Here is a 25,324-nt window from a genome sequence, read left to right as displayed (position 1 = left end):
ACCAACAGCATAGTGAGCAATTGCTGTCAGTTAGCAGCCACTTAAACACTCAGTATGGCATATAGCAACCTTTAGGAAACTTGCAATCAGTTATTTGCTGACACCTCCAGAAATATGTGGGATATTGCCCTTGTCATTAAATCATCTAAAGCTTTTTTTGCTATGGTGTACAAATTTCTTGCTGTCAGGACTGTCTTCAAACAAGTTGTTAGAACTACTCAGCAATAACCTTGTTGATAAAGTCACTATCCAAAAGCAAGTTCTTAAGTTTTATAAAGCCTTGTGGGAAATGGAATCATCCATCTCTTGGCTTCAGCCTGTGAACCACTTGCAAGCCTAACAAAATAGCACAATCTGATGTGGTATGTGATGTGATGGTGGGGGTGCATTAAGCATAAATCAATCTAATTCTTCAAACAGGTCTAAATGTTTTGGTCCTACATGCTATTCAGGAGTAGGAAAGAACCAGCCCAGGCCCGTTCATTTTTCCCGTTCATTTTTTGATTATCTCATATTTTTCTCCATGTCAGGTTAGTATTCCCCCAGTCTACTGGCATAGCAAAGAGTGATCCCTAAACTAATTCCTCCAGATATACTTGAGCTAAAAATGGAGCAACCAAGCAATTGAAAGTATTTAAAATCACCTGTATCATTTTCACAGAATTAGATCAAAATGTCAATTGTGCACATATTTCTGCCTTCCAAGCTGAAGGCAGGAATAACGACAAACAGCAATGGACACTGAAGATCATGACATGTTCCAGACAGCATGCAGCTCACAGGAAATCACCCAGTGATATCCTAACCTGTTCTCTGTGAAAGTCAGGGAAATCCAGTCCATAAAACTGGAAAGGGCCATGGGATTACTTGCGCGACAGTCACATAAGATGAAGCCATGAAGAGCCCTGGGCGCATGGTTTTTGTCACTTTGGCAACACGTGACAAGGGATAATGACAAACTGTTTGCTCTGAAGTTATGAAATTTTGTGGGGTTTTGTTAACTAGATGGAGAAATTGATTTTAAAACAATGAAAAGTCCTTTAAACACTCTTTTCATGTGACATATATTCTGCTGTAAGCTACAGTATACAAACATTCCTCTTAATTTATAAGCATAGCCCACCTCTATTAATTTAAAGAGACCACCAAGGTATTGGTCAGATGCTAACCTTAGAGGGACCCCTTATTCTTTGCATTTCTCTCCCTAGTGGAAGCTATGAGCTAAGAACGCAGAAGTCCTAGTGCTTCCTTCATAACTCTGGGCTTAGGTATCTCACTGCATCCAGGTGAGATGACAGTTGAACAGTTTCAGTTCTCTTGTCCTTTCAGGTATTTTTAATCACTTCTAGAGGTCAATTCCACTTTGTTTTATATCTACTTTTACCCATGACACCATAAACCTGTTCCTTTTTGGACCCATTAAACAATAATAATTCAAGATATCAACATCACAAAAAAATAAAGGTCTTATGTTAGAAGATTTTGGTTAAAGATGAGGTGAAATAAATATTTTGTCAGAATTTGAACTACCTTCTTTTTAAAGGATTGATTTATTTTAAAATACATTTTATTTTAACATATCTCTGGAGAAACCAATAGAGGATGGAGGAAAGTAAAATGCAGGCAACAGATGCACACGATGAGACAAGAAAATCTATGACTAAATGAGTGGGAAAGTAAACCAAGGTTAAGGACATCTTAAAGACAAAATTCTGTTGATTATATGCCTCATTACAGTACAAAGAGAAACAAATTGTAACTGGTAGATTTGAAATGAAGGATGATTAGCATAGCAAATTGAAAATGCAAATAAAACAGTAGTTTCATAACTGCAAGATATAGGACTATAACCTTTCTAGAGTAAGGCATAGCATTCGCAATGATTTGCAGACTTGGAAAAAAGAATAGATATAATCACCCTCTCTTACTTTTTTGGCTATCACCTAAAGAAAAATGAAAAGAAAAGCAGGTTGACAGGAATTTTAACAATGATTATAGATTAAGTTACATAATGCTGTTGTGCATTTACTTCATTTACACTAGGAAACAAATACAAAAATCTGTTTCTCCAAGGCTTTTGTGTATTCTGATGGGCTTCTCACTTACTTTAAAGTTAGATAATCAGATACATTTTGAATGCTGACATCCATTGGCCTTAATGCTTTTCTTGTAAATTAGAGGCTTGACATTTGCATTTCCATGCCCAAGTAACAAAGTGAGTTTGACAGACAGAACTATGACTATAGAAGCTGAATTTAAGGTTCTGTACCTACCAGAAGTGTGTCTCACTGAACAAAGTTGTAATATTGGTAATATGAACATAGTTATTATAGGATTCACACTCAGCAGTGAGAAGTTCTTTCAAGTCATCTTGTCTGCAGGTACCAGAAGGTATCTTTTAAATGTATGTTAATGGGTCAGAATGCATACATACTAAAAGAAAATTAGAGGGGAAAAAAAAATGGAACTATTAATCACTGCAATACATGAAGTTTTTTTTTTAAATTTTATTTATTTATTTTACAAGTAATAAAGACCCCCTGGAAAAGCTGAAGCCTTCTCCAAGCAAGAAAAAAATTCTAGCAAGTTGAATGAAAAATCCCAGTAAAACCAACCAGCAGCTTGGAGGAGGAGTGAAAACTAAACATAAAACTTTATGTATATATATATTATATACATGTATATACACACATCACATATAGATATATACATGTACATATGAGATCAGGAAACCTAACAGGGACTATAGTCATCTGATGATCAGAGGATTAGATAACTGTCCTTCATAGACAAGGTCTATTCAACAATGCAGTATCTGGGAAGGTACTCATACTTAGAAAGTAACTTCAAGGTAATACACTGAATAATTTCAAGGTAAAACACTGAAGGATTTACCTCAGATGGGAATATTAATATGAAGAGTTTACAGAATTTACAGAAGAGATGAAAAGTAACAAAATGCCATAACCACACGGCAGTTACCCAGTGATCCAAAGTAACTTACAGAAAATTTAAAAAACTGCACTATATAACCTCTCACATAAATCTTGCCTTTGCTACCAGAGCTGATAGCTAACAATGCCATATTTAAGAAACATCAGAGGGTCAAGTAAATATGAAGCTTAAAAAAAAAAAAAAAAAAAAACCACAACTCTTCCAAACATATGTAAGCCTTCAAGCACTGAAATGTTCTGTTGCAGAATGCCAAAGATGCTAAATGTTCACACAACTTCAGTAATTGATAAAATTCATAGAAGGTAAATCCATAGTTTCAAATCATACCATTTTCACTGTTTCCAGCTCAGTAAGATCTGAGGCACCCATAGGTCTTAAAAACAAACTATCTTAAACTAACTTTTAGCATTGACAATGTCCAAGATAATCCTGGGCTATATGAATATTCTGACTTACCACAGGTTAGCCTTATTTATGTTTATGTTTGGATTTTCTTTAAATAGAAACCATATTGGAACTGGAAAATCTATAGCAGTTCAGTTTTTTAAACAACCTTTTTTTTTTTTTTTTTACCCCAAATTCTCTGTTGAAGTCACTAATGCATTTTACACATGCACAGAAAAGATCTAGAAAGATTCAGAGGTCTCTAATGTATTCCTTTGATGAAAATTTCCACATATTTTCCTGTTAAATCAAATTTATTCTTTAATAAAACATCTAAATAGTATATCTACATAAGAGTCTTATTTTTCTATTTTTCTTTAACAGTGGGAACTTAAAAGATGAAAATGCAACACCAAAATTTCCATTTTGATTTCTTTGGTGGGTCTGCAACTGTTTCAGTCAATTATTACCTCTGCTACTCTATTGCATTAGATTTTTTTCCTATCTTTTACATAAATGTACACAATGGGAAAACTGTTCTGTACTATGCATTTCTGTCAGTTAGAGGTGAAAAGAATTAGATTTAAAAAAAATCTATAGTCAGAAATAAAAGTGGTCTGATGTACCAAACATGTAGTCACAAGAACAAATCATTCTTCTGTCATTATAATCCCAATTGTCCTCTTTTGACTTGGAACATGAAGAAACAAACATCTGAGGCAGAAAAACAGGGATTTCTTAAAACTTCAGATGCACAGTTTCTGTTAATTTAAATAAAAATGTGTAAACTCTCTTGGCAGCATAGCAAGTTTCGGTAACTCTGCAATGCTAATATAATGGAGATGATAGGAATGGTATTATACGCATACGTAACGCCTGGCTGTTTTCTGTATATGCACACACCCATATGCTATTATTTATCGTTGCAATTGGCAATTTTGCTTAACTGTAAATCACTTAAGATTGCTATAATAAGAACAAAAATGTGGAGTCTCAAAATTATCCAGTATGATTTAATATGTTGTGCAGAACAATTAACAAACAATATTTGTATTCTGAAACAAGTTCTTTACTGCTACTGCAGATCCTGCATTCCCATTTCAATAACTTCACAAAACCTAAAATATTACATTGAGGAAAAACAAACAACTTTTGAACAATTGCACTGTCTGGTCTACCACAAAACAACCCTGTTTTTTTTGTTGTTTGTGGTTTTTTTTTTGTTTGTTTGTTTGTTTTTTTTACTATGTCCCTACTACCACTCCCATAGAGAAAGGAAAGCAAGGATCAAGAGCTTTGTACTGGTGCAATACCATCTTTGTATCTCAATATTTTTATTAACTTGTGCTTTATTAATATTTGAAGAAATAGTTGAAAAAAAATCTTTAAGTCATACAAAGTTACAAGCAAATATGACACGAAGCTGCCATTAGGTCATTTTAATGTCTTATTTCTTTTTCCTTTACGTGAAATTACCTTCCTATTTTTCTGACTAATCCATATATATCCCCAGGGAAATTCCGTACGTAGCATAGGCGAAATAGATCTATTGTGAAAAGTATGTTAAAGTCAGATTAATCAGAAGTAGATCCTTGAAGAGTAGTTGAGCTTTTGTTTTAACTCATAAGCTCTGGGAAAAATCATCATAGCCCACAAGATGATAAAAAAAAGAGTAAAGTGAGCAACTTAAGGAGGAATAGACAAATGTACAGCTGAAAAACTAGTAAAAACTCCTTCAATTAAATCAATAAGAGAAATCCCCCATCCCAACAGAATGGAAGACAATAAAACTGCTTTAGGGGTCAGGAGTTAATCTAGAAAATCTACCTTCTAATCAATGGGAAACTGCTGACTGAGAAAGAAATGCTGTTTTGAGTTGCTAAAAAATTGTATTTCTGCATTCATTTGCCAAACCATTGAAAAGATTACATTTTCAGGGGAAGGCACAGAGGAATGGGCAAGAAGTAAACACTCCATTTTCATACCAAAGCTTCCAAGCATTGTGTAGACAGAACCCATACTACAGAGAGAAAAATAAATTCTTGTTTTTGATAGGAACCACCAAGTAGTGCATGCTTTAGCATTTCAGAGACAATTTGCTAGTATCTGTGAAGAGAGAAATAGCATGCAGATAAAAGATGCAACTGAAATTTCATTAGCAGAGGGAATGCGTTTTTCAAGTGCAAGCAGCAAAACGAATTTGCTTACATGGATGCCAACCTAGGCTAGTGCTGGCCTGATGCATCACTGTGTTAACATTAGCAGTTTAGCCAAGCTGAGAAACCTTGCTGGAAGCTTCAGAGGACAAGAACCAGAATAGCTAACAAGTGGGAAGATATTTCCAGGGAAACAAAAGAAGAGAAAGTAAGAATTTGGATATACAAAGCACCGCAGGAAGGCCAGCAGCTATTCTATTACACCCCTGCTCTTTTCTGTGTATTTAGCTTTAACCATTTTTGCTGATATGTAAATACTATAACTGATATATTGGACCAGTATGGGTAGAACAGTAACGTTATTTTCCATGTGACATTTTCCTGTTTTGAACCATTCTGTTTGCCAGGAATTCTGGAGTTAGAAGTATGTCCACCTGGGTTAACAGATGTATGACACTATAAACTGTTGTGAGATTATTCTCTCTACCACCAACTTTCCATTTCCACAGGCTCTTTCCTTACAATATAAATTCCCTGGCTGATTCTTTCAGATGTAGCACAAAATGTCAAATCAAACTTACCTCTTGTGGATTTTCATTTATCACACAAAAATACACAGTGATCAGACAGTGATAGCCCCTGGGGACTACAAATGTGCCTGTGTTGTTCAGACATTCTGTAACAAACATGGGAAGTAGGCGCTACAACTGATGGTGGCTGTCCACTACGTGCTATTTCCCACACGTAAAGAAACGTATATTAAAAAAGTAAAGACAGATCACACTGTGGATGCTATTCAAACTATGGTAATATTCCCACATATTTCAGTAGGGGCAGAATGAAGTGTAGTCTTTTTGTCATATCAAAATTAAATTAGTGACATTTCTTTATAACGTTCTACTCTAGACAGAAAGTTATTGCCATAGAAATCACGAGTAAATTGACTAATTTTGTTGGAAGCAAAGTACAACATCAGAAACTATTTACTTTTTTATTTACTCAACTATTTTACCTCAGATGCATGCAGCAAATAGAAAGTGTATTTTAGGGAAGGAGAAAAGCAAACTGGATATTTGTTTTACATTTTGCTAAAAATTTGTATTTTGTGTCTACATTAAAATTGTAACAATCAAAACCACTTTATTTTAGAGACCATCTGGCACTGTTACTGTTTTTAGGGAAGTCTTCACTCATCTTAATGAATGGTTTAGATTTATCAATTATGATATCAAAGATAGGTTATCCTTTATAAATGAACTTATAACTGAAGGCAATGATGGGCAATCTTTATAAGCATCAAACATAACTTGAGAACATATAGAAAATATGTTTTGCAACATATTTGCATTTCAAAAAGGATTATGAAATATACATTTCTGTGCTATTTACTTTTTATCTGATAACTTTGTTCTTTTTAATTTAGAGAAACACTGGATCAAACAAAAGTCAATTATAGTCATGCAATCTTATCAAGCAAAAGCACATCTGAATAAGGTTTGTATCCTGTAATCAGTGAGTCATAAAAATAGGGAAACTATTTATTATTTTACATATTACCTTATTTTAATTATGATAGCAGACGTGACATATCTCTAAGCCAATTATGCCATAAAACTGAAAATAAAGAACTGTTTCACTTCAAATAAAACCATTAGTAGATTGTTTGCAGGTAAGTTGGCCTGTATATCCTATGCTTAGCAAAACTTATCCGTGCAGCAATTTTTTCTCTGGACTGCAGTAAATAAATGTGAACATCCACATCAGCCTAGACACAACCTCACTCAACCACTCAACTTCAGCACTGGCAGACTTGCTATGGGGGCAACAGACATCCTACAGAAAGACTGTAGTACATGTATTCCATGAGACACTGATATACTTGTGGAAAACTGCAAAACCATGAGCAGTAAGGGATATGTTTAGATGAACTAAACTCTAAGTAATTATTTCTCATTATTGATAAGTCTTAACAGTAAAAAGTTAACCCACTACACCAGGAAGTTGAGCAAGTCTCAGTAAAACATTACTCAGTATCAATTCAAGTATACAATTCAACCCTGTAAATGCAATAGCGTTTTTCCCGACCATCACAGTTTACAGAATTAACAGCCTCACTCCATGAATAGTAAGTATTTCGTAATAACTATTTCATATGTAAAGGAAGAAATCAATAAATCAAGTTAAGAAATAATTTTAAAATTCAACAAAAAAAAAAATCTGCAATGAAGGAGGTAAATTTAGTCAAGAATCTTTCCCAAATTCACTTGGTGGAAGCAGAATAGAATTGGCTTCCATTTTCTTTAACCTGTAGCATCAAAAGACTCAGCCTGCTTTCACTCTATGATAATAAACATGCACTAACAGGTTTCTGTTATGATTTAGGATCAGTATTTCATAGCTCATGTAAGCAAACCATCGTAATGTTTCCTGACAATTATGTCAGCTAATACCCTGTCTTAGGGTAACATTGGGATACTTGTTTCCTTGATCGTTATTGAAAGGTCATGTTTAGGAGTTTTTCAACTTTCTTTTCTGGCAGAGACTTTCTCCTTTTTTAGTAAAAAAAAATATTTTAGTACATAATTATAAACTATACTTGTTCTCGACAAATCCTATAGCAAAACTCCCTATGCATCCAAACAAAGGAAAACTCTGGGGAATTATATTAGTAAATTATATTGTCAATAATTAAAAGTAGTATTAAAAGTAGTTAACGCAAATAAAATCAAGTAATTCCATTAGTTTTTCTGGAAGCTTTTTGCAAAAATGAACTTGAAAATATAACTCCTACTTCCATAGTTATTCCACAACTTATTCTATTGGCTAGTAAAACACGTGTGGGGGAGTGAAATAAAATTATGGTAGTCTCCATGTAAAGAGATAACATCATTAATCAGAACATCTTTGAAAGAGGTGGAGGAAAATCACTGTAACAAACAACCTTGCATAAGCAGAAAACAACCTACACACAAACCACTGTATTCAAATTCAAGCGTATTTTAGCCTTGTGGCTCTGAAATAAGCAAATTTTATCAAATAAAAGGCAAACACTTTTTACTCATTTATGTCTGTGTTCTCTAGTATATCTGTACTCATGCACAACAATTCTAAAGTCAATAGACACCACTAGAAGCATCCATTACTAAATCTTTACCTAATGTTCATGAGCATCTGTTCAGAGAAGTCCAAATATACCTCTGATTATGGTCTATTATGTTTGATGGAGATTATCCATTTTCTGTATGTTTTAAAACTTCTTTCTCCAGAACAACATAATATAGACAAAGCCTTTCCTTAACTGATTTCATAAGCAAAACTACACATTTACCATTTTTTCATAAAATCTGCAGAAATGGTCATGTTAAGGGGAAATTACACCAAATATTATCAAGCTTACACTAAGGATTTAACAACTAAGCACTAAAGCAGCAACTTCAAGATAAGGGCTAAATCATCAAACAGAATGAGAACATAGAATGATCTATGAGTACCCACTTGTCCTTTCACCAAAATAGGTACTTAGACATGTAATTAAAATCACAGGAACTTACAGTACCAAATTCAGAAAAAATATCCCTAATATTTCCTGAATCAGGACACCTTGAGAAGTGATTTATCAGACTTCCAGTAGAGCGATCAGAATGCATGCTCAAATCCAGACAGACACTTATTAAAGTAAGAGTTAATCAAAGGAGAAAACCATGACAAGAAGGGACATTTCAGACCTTTGAGATAAATGCAAGACTACTGACAGGCCCATAATTAAAAACAGAGTCAGCAGTGAAAAAAAAATATTTCTATAACAGTAGACAGATTACTGACGATTTGGAAGAAAGTGGTTTGTGACCCCAAAACAGCATACCTGCAATTTTTGATCAGAGGTGAGAGCCAGGGATATTTATACAGAAACATAGCATGCTCAAGATTCAAGAATTCAAAAAGATAATGTTTTATTTACAGCTCAGTAATATATTAAGGAAACCAGCATCTGCAATAGCAAACATGCAGCTAAAGTGACTGAAATGATTTGTCAGCCACATGCTATGCATGGCTGTACAGTATTTTCTGGGTGGCCCTTAACAGGCTCTGTGGCCCTGAAATAATCTGTTGGTACTTCTGTGCACACAAAGCACAGTTCTGCCTTAAGTAGTACAGCTGAGGAATTACTAAGTGAGCATAGGGAGAGCATTTTAGTACTGGCGCACTAACCTCCATAGGTAGGAATCAGCCCACAGTACCCAGAGACACTCAGAGTAGCCAAAGCAGGTGGTACGAACAGTGTCAAAGGTTTCCCAGCCTGGAACACCTTCCATAGTAGGAGTGTGGATATACAGTTATCTTGCAAAGGACTAATTTATTTGCAGCAAACTGCCCTAGCCCCTTCACTTGGTGTTAGTGAATACCAAGCTTCCAATACAATGTCACCTCATGGTGCGATGAACACAGACTGTGTTATTAAAATACAGGTTCTCTTCCATGTAGTAAAACATGTGGTACACAAGGTTCTTGAATGCATCCTCCAACCTAGAAAATTCTGTGATTCTGTGATTCTGTGATCCTATAAAGCAAAGCTACAAGTTTAATTCCTCAGTAAATGAGTTTAAGATGCCATGATAATTTGTTATACTCTAGGCTCGGAATGAAAGCTGATGAAATATATTTTTTAAGTCTTTCCATTTAATCTTTTATTTTCCCTGATAACTGATTGATGAATTGCTACTCATTCTCTTTCCAGTTTTATGCAGATGTCTGAGACACAGCATATTAAGAACTGTTCATCATGGTTTATTCACATATTGGGGCAAACTTTGAAGCCATGAGATTTTTATTGTAGTTTAAATCTGTATGGGTTATTCGATCCTGATGATTTTAACTTGCTGTGTATTATTTCAGTAAGACAGCTATTATACTATAAAAAAGATTCACATCTCATCCCTCTGACTATTCAAGTTTTAGTCATGCTTAAGTGTTGTAAATTCATGCATATTATTTCATGCACAGTCAGAATACCCAAGCGAATAGAAGCCACACAGAAGAAAATGAAGTTGCAAACACTGAATCTTCTTAAATTAAAATAAAAAATGGATTTGGTGATCTAATGAGCTAACAAGATTGTGATGAGTTGGTTGAAATTAGATTTCTGAACATTGCAGCTAGAAGCCTTGTAACTGCCATTCTGTTACCAAAAGAAAAACATGGAAGCTGGTCATAGGGAACTGAATACTAGCTTATTAAAATAAAACTTTAAAATTGCACTCGTGTTAGAGATACTACAAGCAGGCTTGTCTGATCATCATAAGCAATGACAGCTACAGCTGCTTTATGGACATTTGCTAGTACAGCTGAATTAACCACTGGATCTTCATGATGGAGGTAACACATCACAGATTCAATATATCACAGATTCTGTTTGCAAGGTTACACTGCCTGGCACTTTCTTATCTTAAGGTTACAATTCACAAGGAAGAGCACATGGGCTCTTTGTTCCTTACAAACTATTAGTTAAGTGCTGTAAAGCAATTCAAGGAGAATGCATACAAAGTAATTTGGTTGTCTGATATAAAGAAACTGAAGCTCTTAAAGATTATGAGAATTACATTAGCTTCAGCTTTATAATTTTTAACTACTGTTTTTTTAATTTTATTACTGCATGTTTTAATAAGCAGCTGTTCAGATCTCTGAACTGAGAGAAAAGAAGAAATCCTCACTTGCATTTTTTATTGCAGGAGTATTCAAATTATTTTCAAAGAAAAGCAAACATTTGTAGCAGAGTCACAGAGACAGTGAGTTACTAGATTGCTTAGCATGACAACACATTATTATAAACCCACTTCACATCTCCTGATTTATTAAGTATAGAAGTACCAACCTATACAAAAAACACATTGATATAAATACACAATGTACACATTTAAGCTACTTCATATTTGAAAGATTTCATTCAGAAAAATAGGTTTGGATTTAAAATCCAAATCCAAACAAAATTACTTGTGGGACAAACTCAAATAATAAAGAGAAAAAATGTAAAATGTACCATTAGGTGATTGCTTTTATTTTGTTTTTATTTCGAGGGAATATGCTGTATACAAAAGATGACAGAACACCGGCAACAATGAAAGCACCACATTTATCAACAGAGACAACACATCTCAGAGGATATAACCAAGAAAGTATTCCTACAAAAGTGTTACCCATAAACTAACTTTAAACGGAATGGATCAAAGCCAGGAATTCATTCATTTTACATGTCCATTCAGTCTCTTTGCTAAGACCACCAATTTCATACCTGAATTAATTCTTCACTCTGTAACATTATTTCTATCTCACATTTAACAGTGGACTAATTTGACAGTTACAATGACAGATGCCTTAAAGTCAGTTTAGAATGAATCAGAATATGCTTCAATGTAGGACAAAAAACTCCTCAGGCAGAAATCCAATAATGAAGAAGCAATAGCATCCATATCTCTTCTGACCTGGAACTCTGTGACTTAAAAGGTTATACCTTTATAGTGGTATACCTTTATAATGTATTGTAAATTTATAACATATAATAAATTATAAAGGTACAATTTACAACAACCTTTCCACCATAATGGTAAGAAATAATAATTTCTCATGTTGACTTACAGGAAGTACAAGACTGAAATTCCATAATGCCAATGCAAATGAAGACTCCAGCATTAAGTGCCCAGGGGTATGAATTTTATCAGACCCCCCTAATATTCTGCTGGTCTTTGCATTTTAAAAAGGCTGCCCAAATACTACCTAGCAAACATTGAGTATGTTCCCAGTAGTGTAATTAGTTCAGCTGCAGAGAAGGGAAACCAGGGCAGGAGCCTGCCACTCAGCTCGGAGAGAACTGCAGCAGCAGAGACAGAAACACAGAGTGCTTCATGTCTGCTACACACACAGCTTACCAGACTTTTTTCAGTCTACCCCAGAACAGCTTCTCCTAAGAACTTTGTAAATGGGATTATTTTCTCATGCTAGTACTCCTGTATCCAGTTATTTCTTTCTTTGTTGATCCCACTAAGCCTCTGTTTAGGATTTCAAAGCTGTTTTCCAAGCAGTTCTTGCAGATGCCTCCTTAATTCTTCCTTTCCAACTCTCTGCCACATACATTAGCTTTCTAGGTGGGTTTTGTTAGTTTTCTCTGAAATCTACAAAGAAAGTTGAGAAAATACAGAAAGCTGTATCAACGTGCAGCTCTACTTCTGTGAAGAAAGTAAACCTTTTCTAAAAATGCACCAAAACATCTAAGTGTTCCTTGAAAAGAATGGGGTTACAAAAGGCATCTCAGCAGAAGCCAGCTGCTTCCAGCATCGCTTAGAGAAAGCTAACATGTTCCTTTTGCAGGTAAACACAGCCCATGCAACTGGAGATGCAGTATGTGCATTAACAACAACTTTTACTCCAGTAACATGCCTCTTATGTTTTTCTGAAGTTTTCTTCACCCTAATAGATCTAAGTAGATAAATACAGCTTGTGTCACAATTATACTGCAGCACTAATCTTTACCACTGAGGTGATTAAGACCTTTTGTTTATCACCACACCGTTTCAAAAACATATTTTAAAAAACATAAGCACTGCCATTACAGATACTCAGTCACAGCAAGTGCATTATTCACAACATATGTGATAAGCCACTTGTCCTATAACACTATGTTGTGACTTCAGTAGTGACTTTCAAACTTGGAAGCAGAGTCATTAATGCTTACTGCAAAGCATGGCTATGGTTTTCTGCAAATGGGACACTAAGCACACTTACCCCAGCAATTTTTCTGAAAGCCTCTCACCTGTGAGGGAAACTAGCTTTTCCTGTAAGGGTTAATGTCTCCTGTGTGTGGAAGTGGGCTGGAGTACCAGAAAGGATGCTGCAGTGCACAGGCATCACATACTGGGTTCTCAAACTTTTGAGCAGTGGATACCAAATCTTCTACAGTATAGTCTGTATCTGAGAATGATGCTTGTTAATCTGTATACTGGTGATAACAGAGGTTCCAGCTGTGAGCCAGATTTAGAGTTTGCTAGACAACAAAGTACAAGAAAATGAATATGTAATTTCAATTGAATATGTAATTTCAATACTTCAGTTTTAAAAAGTCATAGTAAAAGCACACAAAGATGCAGAAAATTTTCAGCTTCTTAAGTTCCTCTTGGAACTTTATCTATTTGAAGTGTTCCTGTAAATTATCACAAGTTTTCAGGGGCTTAATTGTTCCTATAAATGAGAGGAACAAAACAGAAAATGTGTAAAAGGTTTATATTTAGTTTTATGTTTAAACACCTAATTTATGAATGTCTTCCATAAATGGCTATCAGTGAAGTTTCTTTGATTATGTCAAACCAATGGGTTTTAAACAATGTTCTAGTAATAAAATATGTTGACAGTGTACACTTTTTTAAAGCACTTTTTAGCTCAGATAATCTGTAGAGTACTTCTCCGCCACAAAGAATAAATCTCACAGAAAAGTGTAAGTAATAGCAGAAAAAAAATAGAAAGGACAATACTAATAAGGGTGGAAAAACATAGAAAGAGGAAAACAGCGAAGGATTCTGGAAAGCTGTAAAAATGAATTAAGAAACGTAAAACAATTTAGCCAACCCATTACAGAAACAGGTTATCCAGAATCTGAAGATGTTACTGAATCAGTATCACAGGTTCCAGCATCTTTGATCCTGCATAGGTAGCTACTTTTGGAATTAGGAAACCTAACTCCTAGGCAAAGACAAAAACCCTATTGGACCTGGATATAGGGACATCAGCCTAAGGGGCAGTAAAAAAGCACAGGGATCCAGATGGTTCTTTGGAGATCCAATTGCCATTTAAATCCACTCAGACAGAACAAGATCCATTTAGCAATAGGCTGATCAGAGAAGGACTCTCAGAGGGCAACTTCATAGAATTCCCTTCCTGCTCCTGTTGCTGAAAAAGAGACCTTTCTCCCTGACCTTTCTCACTACTACCTACTGCACTGGCATATGTACAAGTACAACTTGCACTTTAATTTTCCTCCCAAGGCAGGAAATGAGCGCAAATTCATCATTCACCAATTGCATTGAGGCCCGGATGGATGAGCAGTAAAGTAGAAGTTCTGCTGTTCACTTTTCTACCTAGCTGACACAGGAACAGTGCTGCCATCACTGAGCTGTCAGATCTAGAAGTGCTGGTCCCCAGAGATGCACTCCTGCAGAATTACAAACCAGTTATCCAGGGGGGTGAGGAGAAACTTATTCTGGAAGTGATGTTAAACCATTCCTAAAGTCATGGATAAGCAGGTATTCTGGGAATAATGTGTATTTAGCAGCTGACTTATATGCATGCAAGACTTGGACAGTATTGTGTTTGCTTCCTCTGTTATCAAATGAAGAGTAATTATGTTTAAGAATATTTGCATGTGAGCAACTCTGTGAGTTATCAAGAACAATTCTTAAAGTAATTGAGGTTGGAACCCATAATTGAATTGAAGATGCTTCTTCCAGTCTGTGATTCTTCACAAGACAAGTGACATTATCATTTAAACACACTTGCTGGATTCAGCACTGTCTCTATAGTGCATTATTACATTTGGAGAAGCAGCTGGCAATGAACATACAGGAATTTAGTCTAATAATAAGCATATAGAACCTAATGATTTTAGCAAACATTTACCATTTTATTACCAGCAATGTGTTTTGCAATGCTCAAATAACATAGCAACAATAAAGAAAACTACTCCATAAAGATTTTGAGCAACAGTTAAGATCCACAAGTTGTTTGCATATCTGATAGAGCTATGGAATAAATCTCTTCCACTTACATTCCAGAAGGTTTATCTTAAAAACAAATAACAAAACTGAATATACTGTGGGAAAGGTCTTTTTCTCTAGAAAATATGACTTTCATGCCCCTCCCACCCCCAACAGTCTAATTTGAAGACTCCATCCATGACATTAATATCATTCATATTCAACTTCACCTCTATTCCACCATCAAAACGACTCCTCTAAGGTGCCCACTAAACCCAAAGAGCCAAGAATATCCTTTAGCTAAGAATATCCTTTAAGTTCTCCATCCTAATGCCATATAAGTAGGAGGTTTGGGAAAAGTAGTGCCAAATGGCCTTTCCAGTTTCCCTGGGTGAGGGAAAATGTGTCTGAGACATTTAGAGTCTTTGCAGCTGGAAGAACAATATGAATGGTTACCATTGTTCCAAAAATGAACTGGTACCTCAGTGTCTCATTCTTCTATAACAAGACATGCCTTCATGCCTTCCCTTGAATGTATGGTAATGATTTTTGACTGAATCCTGACTGCACCAAGGTGATGAAGAATGCTCAATAATAATAGTAGGGACAGTTGCTTAAATACCTAATCTGTAGTGCTTTCTGTAGGTTTGTTCCTCTAACATTTTGCAACTCCTCTACTATTGCTGTTAAAATGTAGTAAAAATATTTCCCAGATATACAAAATCACTAGACATGAATAACTTCACTTTAATTTGGTGGAGCCATGGTGTGGTCTTGTATATTGAATGCTAAGATATTAGAGAGAAATTCTACATATCAAAAACTGATAAAGTCTCCAGTTTGAGAGGCTCACATTAAACACGTCTGTTTGTTTCACTGTTTCCCTGCACTATACAATGCCAACCACTAAGGTCCTCAATCCAGGCATTAGAGGACCCAAAATCGCATAGTTATAAGATGTGTAACATATTTGTATGTCCTGACATTCACAGGACTTTTTGGTTCAGCTGAGGCACTGTGACTTACTATTGTCACACCTTTCATCAATCTTTGATCAGGAGAAAGATACTAAAAATTCTGCCTTAAATTCAGACATTTTTTTCCTGTAAAATATACCAGAGACTATACTATTACTAGCCTTCTAGCCTTATCTTTTGAATATAGAAAATAGAATTATTTTAAACTGTTGCTAAGACAAAATTAAAGTACCATTCAAAGATTCAATACTGTATTCATGGCAAAAAAAAAAAAAAAGACCAGGGAAACTAGCTAGTGATTGAGTTTTACAAAAGCTCTCCCATTTAAATGCATGTCATTCTGCTAGATAAAAACATTTTATTGATATCATTTCTTCTGAGCAAAAATCACAAATGGTTCACAACTTATTTTTACACTTCTATTGTATTTTAACCACAAGACATGAAGAAAATTTTCTTAGTTCACAATAATGCAGAAAACACAGTGAACCTTTGTTGTGGGTATACAAAGCCTTCAGAACCATGATAAAGTTAGAAGACAAGTGGACTTTCTCTGAACTAAATCAGAGATTACATCAAGATTCATAGTTTTCTGTTATACCATGTTTCTGTTGCTTCTAGTGGTGGCTCTTTTCTATTGGTTAAGTGTCTCTACTGTTACTGCTAGGAACACACACTAAAAAGCACAATGCAAAGAAAGTGCTTTGAAGTGACTGACACTGCACATTAGAACTACTAGATCATTTAGTTTGACACCCGTACATCATGTGATTGCACAAAGTTCCTTACAGCAGGTTGTTTTGTTTTTTCAAATTAGACATCTACTTCCTTAAGTACCTGTTCCATAGCTAGATAAACCTGGGTCTTAGTAGATGCCTGTAGGGTTTACTTATAGGAAACAAATAGAAAGCTTTCTATTTTAAGAAATGTTACCAACATTCCAAGTAGGTTCTCTCTGATCTCCAAAGGACGGAATAAAGTCATTGTAGCACTATTTACCTATAGATGCTTTGTTATACAAGCACAGAATGGTAAACAATGTATGGTAAGCATTTGACTGCCCTCATTACCTTTAGCTTCCAGCTACTGTTGATCTTGAATTACAGTTACTGAAGGATTGTTGAGTTAGCAATGAACACCAGAAGTATGCTCTTAACCCTCACTTGAACTCGAAGGTTGGATGACTAAACAGTTCTGAGAAGGCACTTTGGACATCACAAGGCCTGAGCTTTCTCTTTTAATATGTGGTGAAGGAGTGGGACTCGACCCTTGCGGGTCCCTTTCAACTCTGGATATTCTGATACAGTCAGAATGGAACAATCAATACAATAAACGAACTGCTCATTATGAACTCAGGTATACCCTTCATATTAAGGTCAGTACAAAGTAGCAGCCAGATATGTTGATCTAGTCTCTGAATATTCCATTTACAAAGCAACGTATGCATTTATGAGCAGAAATATTAATGGGACCATACAATAGTTTGATTTGTACGGGTGAAAAGGAGACTGTTAGGATTTTGACTTTTCTCCTTTTTCTCCTTGTGGATATGGAGTCTTTGACCTTGATGAGTTTGCCTACATAGATAGGCTTGCAAGCCTTAAAATACCTTCAGGCAATTCAAAAGCTTTTCCTGCACGAAGACCCACTGCTGAAACAGAAATTAAATACATACAAAGGTGCTGAACAGCAGTGGCTGTATTATGCAAATGTGCTGCCTACATTATATAAACATGCTCTGTTGTCAACCTCTTTGTAAACACAAATAACTTCTCATCTTTGTAGGCTTTAAGACTCCACAATTTACTGGTAATAAAACTTTCTTTGGATAAGTAATGCACGTCCAACTAAGAGAAAGAATAGGATACCCTTTATAAATAAGCAGATGTTGTTCATTTATTTCTCTCCTGCCAAACACTGATTTACTGTAAATTCCCTCCATCTGGCAGGAAGCTAATCTGAATATGAATCAATCTATTCAAAAATAACTTGCAAATTTTTAGGCATTCATAACTTGTTTTTTTCCTGTACAATACCATTTTTCAGTCGTTCTACTCAGACGACTTTTTTAAAGCAAATCAAGCATGAAATATTTTGAGAGGATTTTGGAACTTATGTTTTTAAGAATTTTATCACAATAGTACCAACTTACTGATTTTTTCTGCACTCCACAAGCATACTTCCAGTGAATTAAAGCAAAGTATTCAAAAAAAATAGGGGGTGGGATATTAATTATCTACATACAGTGTATGCAAAATAAATCATTGAGGCTAAAATAATAAGTTTAATTGAACTACTTTAAAATCACATGTTAAATATTAGTTTTACAGTTATGAAGAAGAAGGATCAGATGTTCTCCATCATTGAAAGATGAAAGCGAGTACACATACTTTAATGTGAGGAATTCTGGAACAGCATCCAATAAAAAAATACTGTTATAACTAAAGCCTAGATGACAGTTCTGTGTAAGTATAGCTTACACTTGTATCTACTCAGCAGGAACATCTTGGCTACAGAATCTGGAAGTGATAAATAGAAGCCTGCTTAATGAGAAAATAGAGAAGCAAACTGCTACAAAACCCTCTCCTAATTTTCTGTAAAAGCAGTACTTCTTTCCCTGGTAACTTGCCACAGGTAATTAGAAAAACAAAAATGTTTTTTGTTGAAAAGAATTTCAAATCAGGGTCAAACACCTCTAAATAGAGATACACCTAAGTACAAGGATAACCTAGGTGCGTGTTCAATAACCACTGAAGATTTAATTAAGTTAATAAACCTTCATATTCAGGCTTTTAGCCTCCCATTCAGGAAAAGTATGAAAGGTACTTGCCACTCAATTATGAAAAGTGTTTAAATGTTAATTGTTTAAGTACAAGTTGTGCTAAAAGTTGAACACCTGCTTAAGTATACTAAGTACCAGGACTAAAGCATTCAGCATCAAATCGACAGCTTGGGAGGGAATAATTGAAAGGCAAGAAATGTATTATTGTGAACTAAAAAATTCATATCATTAGACAGAAGCAGCAACATAAGCAAGAAGAAAAAGGAATTACAAGCTAAGGAGAGCTGAAGAACCCATGCAGGCAACAATAAAAAAAATTTAGACGAAATGAACAGCACTCCTAAGTAGAACTGCAGTATTGTATAGGAGGAATATGACCACTGCAAGAATAAAGAGACAAAATAAGTGGATTTACTGAAGGATGGAAGAAGGGGTGTTGATTGCCCTCCCATTATCTTGACAGAGAAACAAATCTCATGTGGCCAAGCAAATGGAGCACTGCACCACCTCCCAAAAATTTCAGAGGTGTTGCTAACAGAGGGACCAGTGACTGAAACCAATCCCAGAACCTTTTTACTGTACAGACATGAAACAAAATGCTTGTAGGCTCCTGAAAGGACAGGACTTCAGAGAATTATAAAAAATAGTCCCACTAGCATGCACAGCACAGGCTGCAACAGTTGACAGGGGATGTTTAAGTACCTGCTTTTGCCACCCAGCAGAAGCCATAAGAGAGGCTGAGAGTTTCTCTAGGTAATTAGGATGCTCCCACTTTAAAAGCCACTTGCACTGTGCCTGGCATGAATTCAACAGTGGAGCAGTAGATTTTGCTCTGGTGGCTTTTGGCTCTAACTCAAAAAATCATTTTTACAGAACAGGGTGAAAGTGTACTTAATACATAGAAAAAGTAGAAGAAAGATGACCAGAACTGTTCAAATAGCCTCCTGCTTAGAAGGCTTAAATGGCCAAGGTTATAAAAATCCATCCTGTGACAACCATTCCCTGACAGTTTTTCACATGCATTTCATGATGTTTTAAAAGGCACCTACATTGTCTGGGAAGAAGGACGTTCTCATTTGGAGACAGATCATCATCCAGGGGCTGCAAAGCAGCATTTTCACCCTAGTGCCTCCTCTCCCTGTAAGGGCAGAGCTGGATCTTCTGCTGCCCAGAAAGTCCAGTGGTGCAGGGAGATAAGTGACAGTACAGCTGTCAGGCAGCTATGAACCAAACCACCTCAGACCAAGGCTTTAAAATTTCAAACTGAGCTTTCCAGGCTAAATGAATACATCAGATGGCTTCTCTTTGCCTGTTCTTTTTGTTTGGATGGTTCTAACTCCTCTGACTTACTAATTTCCACAAGAAACAGCTCACGCTTTCCTGTTCCACATATATTTTCAGCAGATATTCCCCTGATCCATGATCCACCTGTAATTTTGAACTATTTTGTTAACTAAAACCTGATCAAATAAAATCAGGTTTACAGAGTTTAAAAAAATGTATAACAACAAAATAAAATAGAACCTCTCCTGTTAGTAGCTGTACGTAGTAAAAAGAAATACTACCAAATCCCTGATGATCTACATAAAGGAGATACCTTTTCATTTAGTTATTTCATTGGTGTAATATATTGCTTATTACATAAATACCTTAAATTGCTATACTTCTTTTTACTATTCAATTAAATGTTCTGCTTCTCATAGCGTTGTACTTTACTAAATTTTTTATTCAAATATTTCACCTAGAGATTGTGCGTAAAGTGAATTTATTACTTGATAGCTTTTTGTGTAATTTAAGACATTACATAACTTTGGATGAAAATTCAGGGATAAGGTAATTTAAATTGCTAACAGTACCATAATTGAAGAATCCCTTTAAGATACAACTTAAATCCTGATTATTCAAATTAAAGTATTGCATAAAGAACAGACAATATAGTTGCTGAGGTCATGACATTACATCCTTTTACTGAACTTAAATGATGTCCTAAGAAAAAGGAAAAAAATTTAGATTAAACCTTCAGTAGCTTAATCCTGATAGCAGGTTTCACTAAAGTAGTAAGAAGAAAAGTGAATGGATACCAGGTATTGTAACACGGCCTAGTTATGCTAAGGCTCTAGAATATACAGATCAGATTTGAATACAAATTTTATAACAAAATATACTGATATGACCTTAAAAGCCTCACAACTCCATTAGTGAAGTAATCACAGTACATAGCTAGATAAAGCTTCTCAAATTTTAAGCTGCAAAACAATCTTTCTTGTAAAATAGATCTAGCATATTCAATCTGCTTACATATTTATCTAATTCAAAGACTGATATTTTAAGCGGTTAAAGCAATTTTTAACATTTAGATGCAGCTACAGTCACACTGAGTTACAAACTATTAAGCATATGGGTTCTTTATTCTAGAATGCAATTTTCCGCAGCATTATTCTCATACAGTATAACCCACTATCTGTATAGCTGTTTCTTATAGATTTGCTCTGTATTTTCAAGGAGACTGCTAGCTAAGTTATCCTTGCTTTCTTAGTCCTTGAACACCTTCAATTTTCCCAGTGACACTGTAAGACCTCTGAATTGCTGCTGACAGTTTATGAAACAGCAAAAAGGATAAATACTTGCTGAGTTTCAATTCATCACTTGCACATAAGGAGCACAGTCAAACATGGTAATCAAATTTAAATACACCATGTTTGAAAGACACCTATCACTAAGACAATACCTCTACGCAAAACAACTAAAAGAAGTGCTTAATTGTAATGATCAACACCTTGAAAAGGAAATGGCAGCAATGCAGCAGAGCACTGATAGAGCTTTATTTGCCTGCTGTCCTCCAGTAGTTGCCATGCCTGCTGGAGAAGTTACTCTCCCTACACCACAGCCCATCATTGCCTTCCACTGGCAGAGCTGCTTAAGTGAGACCCAGCCATTATCAGCTATGTTAACAAGCTGTGCTGGCCAACATCAGAACTCACACTGATAAGGCTAAGGGCATCCTGACAGCAACTGAAATTCAGCATTTCTCTGGAACACTGTCTTTCTGTTAAAAAGAAAAAACTGACATTTGAAAATACTAAAATATCTGGAATGTACTAGTCTGCTACCTTGTGTTCCCAATTTTCTTCAAAAGAGTGGGCTCCCTGGTAGACTATGTATCACATCCCAAATTGTATACAGACATTTAAGTGAGGTTCTGCTCTCCCAGAAACAGACTGTAAAGCATCATATACTGACTAATGGGCCTACAACAAAAGAAGTGATCTTTTGAAAAGAGACTCAAAATGTACCTCTTTCACAAATGTATAAGTGTTAAAATAAGTTGTTAGTCTTCAAGTGAAAGTAGATTCACATTTATATCAAAACCAAAGCTCTTGAAAATGTTTTTATAAGAGTTTTAATTATTGTTTTAAATTTTTCCTTCCCAGAAACAAGTTGCATCAACCCTTGCAGAAACTTATATACAAAATTGCTTGTTTGGCTGTACAGGAAAAGGTGCACAACCTGCATTTTCAGAAACATCAGATGGAATGGTTACACTCTGCTGAACATTTGTTTGTTATCACTTGCTAGGCATTCTTTCTTATTTAATACTAAGTATTTCCTAGTCAAATTCTGCCTCACCATTTCACAGATCACATATACAGACTCACGCTTAACCTCCTAATTTCTACTGCATGACACTGGATACTGAATACAAAGCCTAATATAGTATCACCCCTAAGGAGCTCAGAAGCTAAATTGAGGTGACATACTCACTGGGTATAACAATGATCGAAGAACAAGAGGCAAAGCAGGTCAGAATAACAGTCACAGAAGCAGACGGTTACACACACAAACACCAGGCAAGCAAAAATTGAACAGTAGTATCTGTAAAGACAGATTTAAACTAGACACTTCTTGAAGTAAGAGTAAAGGCCTTGAGATTTGGCTCTGTGATCAACTGCAAAACGTTTAGCCAAATCCACTATTAGCAGTAACTGCATAGCTTTGTGTGCTTTCGGAATAAACACTGTCCTTTAGTGTGGGACTTCAGGCAATATAATGGGATGTCTGTATTCATGAAGTCATCTGTGTATTTCTGATAATGCATTGTAACAATGTCACATTTTTTTCCTATCTGTCTCTGTATCTAAAAGTTCTAGCTCTTTACCTGACCTACTAAAAACATGGAGAGAAGGTGTGAGTTCTATCAATTCCTAAATAGACAGTTTTTGAATAATACTGTTCTGAATATATCAACCAGCAAAAACAAATTTGTAATCAGGATGAGATTCATAAGCCCAGAAGCCTTTTCTGTAATACTCCCTTATAAATCCCTTCATTAATAAGAAGGCTTCCAACCCCCCAGGGAAGAGGTATTTGAACAGCCTTTCCACAGCAAGGCAGGACTTAACTGGCACAGGAAGATCATATGGTGTAGCTGTCTGCAGCAGAAGGAAGACAGTCAAAAACCCTCAAGCTTTTCTTTCCCACTAAGATGACAGAAATAAGACTAGCAGAAGCACAAAGTTTTTACAGCAAGAATAGCTCTAATAGCTAAGGTGATAAATAGTTTATGCCTCTAACATTATGATTTGTAAGAACCATCATGACAACTGCACAGAACTATCCATCTCTCTGCAAACAGATCCTGTCTAAAAAAAGTGAAGTTCTCCTGCAGAAGTCATGGGATGCCTCTGAAGCAGCAAAGTTTAAAGTCAGGTCATTTAAATCATTTTTTCTTCATTTTACTGAAATCTCATTTGCTAAGCAGATCTCACTTTTTATGAGGGTGTAACAAAAAGCTACTGCAACACCAAAATATGCAACATATACGTAATCTGAGGCCTTTGTTTGGACAAATGGACAGCTTCATGTACAGTTGAAGATACTTTAAGTTGTTTTTATCATGGAACTGTAATTGAATTATGTTAAAATGTTCACGTAGGCCTTTCAAGAAATCCCAAAGAGGGTGAAGTGTTGATATTAATGGAAAACAGTGAAACAAAATAAAAAGCAATAAAAAATAACGCCTCCCCTCTTTATTAACATTAGGTAAACATGTATCAGACAAAAGTCTGATATTCAATTGTCTTAAATTAGATTTAGCAGGAAGGGCACTATTATAGCACCCAGAGACTACTGCTGTGACTAGTTGATAACTTTTGTAGTTTTGCACTGAGAAAAAACTGTGTGACACACTTCAACCAGAGCACCTCAAGTTACATTTCACCACAGCTCTATTACTGATATTCTGACTAAAAATAAGTGAAATACATCTTGCAATGATATTGTGTTTTCTTTGTAATTATGCAATCAAGCATGCTTTTCAATGCATTTAAATGGACTGCATTGCAGTTCTTGAAAACACAAATGCATCCAAATACAAAGTATCACTTGAAAAAAAATAGATGTTTGTAAATAGGAAAAGTGTCACGGAAATAAAGACAGTTCAGAAGCTATTAAAGAAACGCGTTTCTCTTACAAATGCATGAATGCAAGGGAACTACAAGTATTTTACATATAAGTGGGATGATTTTACCTTTATTGACCTTAAACGCTGTAAACAGATCTGTAAATGTATAAGGGGAAAACATAGATCTATTAGATTTAGCCTTTACAAAAGGTGATTGAATCTAACTGAAGTTATCAATAGTTTACTGTGAGCATTCACTCTCCAAAATTATCTTTCCTTTCCTCATATGCATCTATAATATAGATTAGTTCCTGATAGGATTAAAGTTCTTCAAGCATAAAGGACCAAATGTCTCCAAATCCTTCCCCTCACACAGCAGAAATGGGGCAGATTCAGTGTTTTTTCTTCTGCAGAACTCTGGGTTTGTTTCTAAAAGGAAGCCTTTCCTCAGAGAGGTCTGTGGAGGTTCATTAACACTTTCAGATGCAAACCATCCACACTCAAAACTTAAGGTGTACTTACCACATATCTGTCATTCCCTTTATGCGTTTTATATGTGCCCATATTCTTATCTTCATGTTAATCCACCAGAATGAATCCACTAGCATGCAGGATGAATTCACAGTCTAAGTGAATACTTAGCACCACATATCAACAATATTTCCCAAACACTAATAAATATTACAGCTTTGCAGCTCCCAGCTCATAAGATCAAGTTTGTTTCTGAGGAAAAAAAATCAGACCATGAATGCTGAAGTCCAGTTTTTCTACTACATTCATGTATTTAAATTGGAAATACGTTCTATAATATGAATAGCAAGTGCTTTTCTTCCTGATCAAAATTTGTTCAGCTCAAGCATGGAAAGATGGCTTACTTATAACATGTTTTTATCTTCCCAACGAAGCACTGTCCGATGGCTTGTTGTCAGTACCTA

At 35.4% G+C, this 25,324-nt stretch overlaps 1 long non-coding RNA gene across 1 annotated transcript in view; it reads right to left on the bottom strand.

The window, feature by feature from the left end:
* LOC311444192 overlaps window positions 1-25,324 on the bottom strand; it is a 141,951-nt gene that overhangs the window by 87,024 nt on the left and 29,603 nt on the right. The window lies entirely within an intron of this gene.

Source organism: Aythya ferina (assembly GCF_964211825.1).
Source record: "Aythya ferina genome assembly, chromosome: 13".
NCBI lineage: Eukaryota > Metazoa > Chordata > Aves > Anseriformes > Anatidae > Aythya > Aythya ferina.
Note: the sequence above shows the minus strand (reverse complement) of the source record. Positions and strands in the feature narration are given on the sequence as shown.